Raw genomic sequence first — 9,146 nt, forward strand, 5'->3', positions numbered from 1 at the left:
CGGTCGCGAAATTTGTCCATTTCCCTTGAATTTTCGAATTTTGTGGCATAAATGCCTTTAAAGTAGGTTCTTACCATTCTTTGTATTTCTTCGGTGTCTGTTGTTATGTCTCCCTTTTCATTTCTGAGTTTGTTAATTTGAATAGTGTTTCTCTGTCTTTTAGTTAGATTGGCTAACGGTTTGTCTATCTTGTTAATTTTCTCAAAGAACCAGCTCTTGGTTTTGTTGATTCTTTGGATTGTTTTCTTTGTTTCTAATTTATTGATTTCAGCCCTGAGTTTGATTATTTTTAGACATCTACTCCTCTTTGGTGTTTCTGCTTCTTTTATTTCTAGAGCTTCCAGATGTGTTGTTAAGTTGTTTATGTGGGATGATTCCATTTTCTTTTTAAATGCACTTAATGCTATGAATTTTCCTCTTAGCACTGCTTTCGATGTGTCCCACAAATTTGGGTATGTTGTTCCATCATTTTCATTGAATTTCAGGAAGTCTTTTATTTCTTCCCTTATTTCTTCCATGACCCATGTGTCATTAAGTAGAAAGTTGTTTAGTTTCCATGTGTTAGTATGCTTTTTGTTATTTCTGTTGTTGCTGTAAGTCCAGCCTTAGACCATGGTGATCTGATAAGATACAAGGTATTATTTCAATCTTCTTGTATCTATTGAGGTGTGCTTCATGACCAACTATGTGATCAATTTTAGAGAATGTTCCATGAGGAGATGAGAAAAAGGTATACTCCTTAGTGTTTGGGTGGAAAGTTCTGTAGATATCTCTTAGATCCATATGATTCATGACATTGGTTAATGAGGTTATTTCCCGGCTTAGATTTTGAATCAGAGACCTATCCTTGAGTGAAAGTGGGGTGTTGAAATCTCCCCTAGGGTGTCCAGTTGTGTCGTTAAGATGCTTATGTGTGATGTTTCCAATTTCTTTTTAAAGGCACTTAGTGCTATGAATTTTCCTCTTATCACTGCTTTCAATGTATCCCACAAATTTGGGTATGTTGTTCCTTCATTTTCATAGAATTTCAGAAACTCCTTGATTTCTTTCTTTATTTCTTCCCTGACCCAGGTGTCATTTAGCAGAGAGTTGTTTAGTTTCCACGTATGTGTACGCTTTGTGTTATTTCTGTTGTTGTTTAATTGCAGCCTAAGAGCATGGTGATCTGATAGGATACAAGGTATTATTTCAATCCTCTTGTATCTATTGAGGCTTGCTATGTGATCAATTTTGGAGAAGGTTCCATGGGGTGCAGAGAAGAAAGTATATTCTTTCTTGTTTGGGTGAAAGGTTCTATAGATATCTGTTAGATCCATTTGACCCATGGCATTGCTTAATGACATTATTTCTCGGCTTAGTTTCTGTTTCAATGACTTATCCTTCAGTGAGAGTGGGGTGTTGAAGTCTCCCACTATTATTGTGTGGGGATCGATGTGTGGTTTAAACTTTTTTAGCAGATCTTTTACAAATGTGGGTGCCTTTGTATTGGGAGCATAGATGTTCAGAATTGTGATGTCGTCTTGGTTGACTTTACCTTTGATGAGTATGAAGTGTCCTTCCTCATCCCTTTTGATTAATTTTGGTTGAAAGTTTTTCCTTCACACGAACTTAAAACTGTGGTTGACTTGTATGCTCACGTGCCATTTTAGAGGTCATGTGTGTATTTGTATATTAATAACTTAAATGATTTAAATAGCAAAAGAATATGAAAAGGCAGATTTTAAAGATTTATTCTTTTTGAGGATTTTTCCTGTTTTACTATTTTCCAAATTAAAGTACATAAATATCTGCTTACTGGTTATTTTAAAACATTTAATAATGAATGGTTTATTTTAAATTTTTATGGTATTTCATTTTAAGGTATAAAATAACATAAATGAGGTGTACAAGGTATATCTATCAGTTATCAAAACTATATTTTTCAGGAATGGCATCTTTCCTGTTTTGTTCTAAAAAGTATTTTCAATAGTTTCTTTAAGTTTTGCATTGTCATCCTCATCACTAATGCTTATACATGCTCATCATGACATCGAAATATGTTTGTGAGGTAGGATATGGTAATGCATACTAAGTGAAATGTATACTGATTAAGTTTTGGAATTTGAAAAAAATGCTCCTTTCAACTTTAATCATACTAATTGTACATCTTATAAAAAAACCACATGCTATCAAAAGTAAGTACCTTGCTGGCCATCATGGTGGTTCATGCTTTTAATCTGGAAATTTCTGAGACACAGACAGATAGGCCTATGTTTTTCTCTTTTTTCTTTTCTTGTGTTATAGTGTGAACTTTTTTACAATTTTTATTAAATATTTTTAAACATACATTTATATTATACTATATATACAATAAACTACATACAGCAAGAAGGGTTGTAAAACAATCAGGCATTTATGTATATATGTTACATTCATATATTTTGACATTTTTATCTGGCAACCTTGAAGAAAACATCTTTCCTATCTTGGTGAGTATAAGATTCTGAATGTAAATCAATAATATTTATCATGTCTCATCATTATCAACTTAAAGCATTGATCTAGACTTAAAAATATCTTAACCTCTAAACAACTAAGCTTAATTGTCAAACTAAACTATCTGGTCTTCAACTCCATCATGTGGAGAGCTGCGAAGTGCCACACCCTAACATGGCTTCCGCCTTCCGCCATTCCGCTGGCGAGTGCTCTCCGGGATAAACAAGTCCATATATGGCAAAAGGCTGTGCAGGAGTGACGGATGATCTGATGATGAGCGATCCTGCTCTGACGCTGACCATAGAAAATGCAACACTTGGCATGAGCTGATTGGTCCCTGCTTTCTTCTTAAGTCTGAGGGTCCCCTTTCCCGGGGCCATTCCTGTAAAGCAAATTCCTGAGTAAAGATCTGGAGAAGAAGTCTTGCTGTTGGTGTCTTATTTCCGTTGGTCGGAGTGGCACCGACACCATCAGAGGCTTAAGAATGAATAAATTAGTTACCTGAGTATACAGGGAGTCCAGTTTAGCACCTTCCCAAAAGAGAAGATGACAGAGATTGTTTCCTGCCTAAACAGTCATCCAAAAATTCTCTAGAACATTGGAACATCATCTTCAACCCCTTGGCCCAATATATCTGAGCCAGGAATATTTGTGAGAAAGTAAATATTGAGGGCTTGCTTACCACGTGTTGGCTGAGTTTGGCTATTGACTCTGCCTGCATCCAAGTTTTCCCACTTGTAGGAAGAATTGTATCTGTGGTAGAAATGAGGAAATTTTGCACACTGCCATGTTTGACAGGTAGATATGATTTTATAGACCTATATTCTCAAGGCAAGTATGGTTTACACAGAAATTATGGAATATCCAAATAAGTATACTGAATACTATTTTATAAATATCTTTTTAGATTCTCTTAAGTGTCAAAAATACTTTATAAGTATAACTAGTAAAACAACACAGATTGTAAAGAACTTTTGGTGAAAATTTCATTTATAATACTCTTTGTGGAGGACATGAATCTCTCTTGAGTTTCCCACAGTGTGTTTGTGTCTTGGTTCTCAGGAGAACAAAATGCAAAGCTCTAAGCCTGTCTGCTTGCTGAGACCCACTGTTGTATTTAGTTTTGCATTTCAGTGTACATAGTGTGTAGAAAATTTAAAGGAGTCCTTATTTACATCATCTTGTCTCTATAGATATAAAATGGTTTTAAATTAATATGTTTTGTGTTAAAGTTATCTTTTCAGGTTTTCAATCATCATAGTCCATTGGTTATTAGAAAACAGAAGGGTTCTGAGACAGAATGTTCATATTTTGAGTACAATTTGAAATTACTGTTCTATCTGGGTTGGTCATTGAAGGCTTCTGAATACATAGCTGGCAAACAATATTTTCTGTAAACATGTCATCAATATAGAGGTTTCCAAGTGCAAACAGTGTTTTAAAGGTAGTGATAGAACTGACTTATTTAACTTTAGAGTTTCTCTATTTAGTTTTTTTCTGTATTACCTTTCTATTGCTGAAAGTGAGGGATTAAAATCTCCCACCATCTCTATGCCAGAGTTGATCTGCTTTTAAATCGAATACTTTTTCACTATTGAATATGGGTACCGCTGTGTTTGATGTGTGAAGGAGAGATAAACATGTTTTTGGTTTAGATCACAAGTGCGGGATGACTTATGCGAGAACAGGTAATGTTTATCCCCTTAGAAGTCGAACCACCATGTGGAGGAGATTGGTCATTAATGAGCTGAAAAGCATCTTTGAACAAATTCTGAGAAAAGATATAAAGGTGAGCCAAAAACAAGAGGTGGGGCCTTTGGAGACATGGAATAGCTTTGGCTGTTCATCACTCCACTTTGAGATATTCCTTGATAGATCCACTCATGGGAAAGCTTCAGGGATCCTAGCTCTGGCTGAGGTTCCGAGTTCTGGTTACTCCAGGTTCCAGCAGAAGAAATCCTGCTGATTATGCCAGGAGAATTGTCCCTCGGAACTGATGTCCTTATGGTTTCATTATTGTGTTTTTAAATCTCTTTTTCCTATTGTTTAGGTTATTAGGTTACAAGTGAGGTTAATAAGTTCATAATAAAACATATTTGTTTAAAACTTGAGCCTACACATGTATACATGTTTAGGGTTGTAATAACCTGTTGTTGGATTTTTCCTTTAATGAGTATAAAGTATGCTTTACTATCTTTTCTGAATAGGTTTTGTTTGATGTCTATTTTGTTACATCTTATCATAGCTATGCCTCCTTAGATTTCTTTTTTTTATTTTTCAAAACATCCCAATCTCAGCTTTCTCTCCTTCCACTCCTCTTAGCTCCACCTCCATTCTAACTTCCACCACTGGTTCCCCACCTCACTACCTTCTCTACCTGATCCACACCTCCATTTCCCTTCAGAAAAGAGCAGGCCTGTCAGGGATATCAGCCAAACACATCACGAGGAGCTACAACAAGACTAGGTGCAAACACTCATATTAATGGTGGGTAAGACAACCCAGTAGGCGGAAAAGGGTCTCAAGAACAGTTGAAAGACTTAAAATCATCACCACCATACCCCCACTCTTATTAGTCCCACAAAAAGCAAGTTAACAACCCTAACGTTTATGCAGAGTACCTAGTGCAGACCAATGCAGAATCCATGGTTGCTGTTTCAATCTCTGTAAGCTCCTATGAACTCTGCTTATTTGATTTTGGGAGTCAGGTTATCCTGGTGTTCTTTACCCCTCTGGCTCTAAAAATTCTTCCTCCCTCTCTTCACATGGTTTATAAAGCTCCAAGAGGAGGGACTTGGCCCTGATCTCCAATTTGAGTTCTCTCATCCTGTTTGGCTATGGGTTTCTCTGCATCTACTCCCATCAGCTGTCATCAGTGATCTCTCTGATCACAATTGAGCTAGAGACTGATCTATGAGTGTAGCAAAATATCATTAGGAATCATTTTATTGATTTTTTTTCTGTCCTGTGTCTCTGGGATATCCAGCCTCTGGTGGCTGGTCATCCTTAGGCATGGCCTCCTTCTCTGGTGTGGGCCTCATATTGACCAGTCATTGGTTGGTCTCTCCCACAAGTTAAGTTTCTCCATTGACTCAGCACTTTTTTTCAGATAGGATAAATTGCAGATGGAAGGTTTTGTGGCATTGGTGTCCATGACCTAAGCCTGGAATGTTTGCCTCATTACAAACTCCATATGGTTCAGGCACCATAGCATCTTTTACTAGGAATTCTCGCTAAGATCACCCTTCTAGAACCCTGTAAGTTTCTATTGCACTATGTTTCCACATTGCTCACCAAGTGTCCACCAATTCCAACCATCTCTCCCTGTACTCTCTTCCTCCATACCCCTATGAGATCAAGCCTGTTTCCATCATCACACTCCCATAGTCCATCCTCAAAATCTTTTCTATTTTCATTTCCAATGGAGATGCATGCATCCACCTGAGAGCCCTCCTTATTAAGTAGGTTTTCTGGGTCTATATATTTTAGCATGATAATTGTTTACTTACCAACTACTATCCACTTATAAGTGTGTACATACCTGTTTATCTTTCTGGGTTTAAGTTGCCTCACTAGAGATGATTTTTTTTCTAGTTCAATCTATTTGCCTAGAATTTTCATAATGTCATTTTTAACACATGGCTATATGAATATATCCCATTTTCTTTATCCATTCTTTAGTTGAGGGGCATCCAGGTTGTTTCCAGTTTCTTGCTATTATGAATGAAGCCACTATGAACCTAGTTGAGCAAGTGTCCTTGTGGTAGGATGTAGCATCGTTTGGGCATATTTCAAAGAGTGCTATAGCTGGAACTTGAGATAATTCAATTTCAGTTTTCTAGGGAATTGACATACTTACTTCCATAGTGGCTGTACAAGTTTGAATTCCCAACAAAAAATGGAGGAATATTTCCCTTGCTCCACATAAGCATGAGAAAGTCCCTTGTTTTTTTGATATGATCATTCTGATGAAGAGAAGATAGAATCTCAGAGACATTTTGATTTTCATTTCCCTGATGGCTAAGGATTGTGAGCATTAAAGTGTTTCTCGGTGATTTGACTTTCCTCTTTAGAGAATTATCAGTTTGGCCTTGTACACATCTTTTAGTTAGACTATTTGGTTTGTTGGCATCTAGTTTCTTTAGTTCTTTTTATACATTGGGTATTAGCCCTCTGTCAGATCAACTGGTGAAAATCTTTCCAATTCTGTAAGGCTGCTGTTTTATCCTATTGACGGTGTCCTTTGCTGGACAGAAGCTTTTCAATTACATGAGGTCCCACTTATTAATTGTTGATCTTGGTGGTGGTGCTAGCTATCAGTGCTCTGTTCAGAAAATCATCTCCTGCTGTTGAAGTACCTTTTATTGTTCCTACATTAGTCAACACATTAAATTATTAAGCCAGTAGATTTCTGTGGGCTCAATTTTCTTAACCAATATACTTTATTAACAACTTAGTGACCGGGCATACCTCACTTATAACCTGACTAACCAAAACAATAGGAAATGAGGATTAATGGACACAATAACAAAATCTTAAGGATATCAGTTCTGAGAAATGATTCTCCTGGCACAATCTGCAGGATTTCTTCTGCTGGAACCTAGAGTAACCAGAACCCAGAATTCAGCTGGAGCTGGAGCTGGACCCCCAAAGCCTTCCCTTGAGCAGTTTTCTGTAGGAGTGTTTTGAAGTACACTGATGAACAGCCAAAACTATCCCAAGTCTCCAAAAAGCCCCGCCTCCAGGTCTGGGTTCATTTATATATCTCTTCCCAGAGTCTGTTCATGGGGTCTTTTCAGCTGGCAACAATTAAGCTCCTGCTTGAGGTGGTTGCTCTTCTAGTGGATTAGCCTCACCTGTTCTCTCATGAGACCGTTCCAATCCCACACTTGGGATCCTAAAAAACAGGTTTATCTCTCCTTCAGATTTCTTTAGCCAGTTAGTTCCCAAAGGACAGACACAAAGATTAAGGTTTATTTTTAAGCTACAAGCACTATGCTGGACAGAATCTGAGCTACTCTAATCCTAATATCCTTAAAACCCACATATAAACCAATACTTTGCAGTCTGATTACTCCCCGGAGTTTATTCTGTCCTGTTCCTCAGGACATATCAAATAGTGCAAGTGAAAGAAAAGGAACAGAAACACAACGAGTATGGAGCCAAGTCAAGCAGTCCTGATCAAGTCTCAGTTTTATTCTACACAATGTATGGTTTATATAGCAAAGGCACACAAACACCTGTATGGACTCATTTCCTCCCTAGGCTCTCTAGGCAGGCTGAAAAGAATGCAGTCTCCAGGAATAGCTCTCTGCTCCTTTGTTTCTTTACCATCACAAATATTGGCAACTGAAAAAATAGAATATGCAGCACAGAGGATTCTCCCAGCAGGGGTTCATAGCTAAAAGATTGCAGCATGTAGCACAGAAATTCAGGTAGAAGTGCAGCTTCTACTCAGTTTAGCCACAGGCTAAAGGCAGTTTACAGCCCCTGACATGATTCTTTTCCCCCCAGTCTCTTTTTTCAGTCAATTGCTCCAGCATCCTCTTCATGCTTTTTTTTCCCAGAAATTCCTCCTTTCAACATCCTGTACATCTGCTCAGCTGATTGGCGAAACAGCTCTTTATTGGGAACTGCTACACCCACTCAAGGCATTCCCAGACAGTTCCTCTTTTTAGTTTAATAAAAGGCCACTCTTTAACTATACATTACGTTATTACACATATATGCAATAAACTACATACAGCAAGAAGAACCACAAAACAATCAGGAATTAGATAAATGTTACATCCATAGCATTTTGCTTATTTGCATTTGGAAACCCTGAAGAAAACATCTTTTCTATCTTGGTGAGACTAAAATTCTGAATGTAAATCAATCTCTATTAAAGTTTATATCTATCAACTTAAAATATTTATATAGATCTAAAAGTATCTTAACTCCTAAACAACTAAGCTTAATTTTAAAACTATCTGTTTTTTCCGCCATCTTGGCACCTGTGGAGGCCTGTTGGGAACAGGACTTCTAAAACGTGACTATGTATGGAAGGCTGTGGTGCAAAGCCATTTTTGCTGGCTACAAACGAGGTCTCTGGAACCATAGAGAGCACACAGCTCTTCTTAAAATTGAAGGTGTTTATGCCTGGGATGAAACTGAATTCTAATTAGGCAAGAGATGTGCTTACATGTATAAAGCAAAAAACAATACAGTGACTCCTGGCAAACCAAACAAAACCAGAGTGATCTGAGGAAAGGTAACTCGGGCCAATGAAAACAGTGGCATGGATCGGGCCAAATTCCAAAGCAACCTTCCTGCAAAAGTCATTGGACACAGAGTCCGCGTGATGCTGTACCCTTCTCGGATTTAAACAAATGAAATGTAAATAATAAAAGTGGATTTGTGCTCTAAACAAACAAAAACTAACTATCTGGTCTTCAGCCTCGTCAGAGACTTGAGAAGGAATATATTTAATTACCTGAGTAAACAGGAAGTTCAGGTTAGCAGCTTCCAAAATGAAAAAAATGACAGAGACAGTTTGCTGCTTGAACAGACACCCAAAACTCTTTCTAATGTTGTAGCATCATCTTCAGCCTTCTGGCCCAATATATCTGACAGACATATTTGTGAAGAAGGAACTATTGAGGTCTTGCTTACCCTATCTTGGTAGAGTT

General features: G+C 37.5%; 1 pseudogene; it reads left to right on the forward strand.

The window, feature by feature from the left end:
• The first annotated feature begins 8,512 nt into the window (after positions 1 to 8,512).
• LOC127194433 (60S ribosomal protein L35a-like) lies at positions 8,513 to 8,842 on the forward strand (annotated as a pseudogene).
• Positions 8,843 to 9,146: the final 304 nt, after the last annotated feature.

This window comes from Acomys russatus, chromosome 10 (assembly GCF_903995435.1).
Source record: "Acomys russatus chromosome 10, mAcoRus1.1, whole genome shotgun sequence".
Taxonomy (NCBI): domain Eukaryota; kingdom Metazoa; phylum Chordata; class Mammalia; order Rodentia; family Muridae; genus Acomys; species Acomys russatus.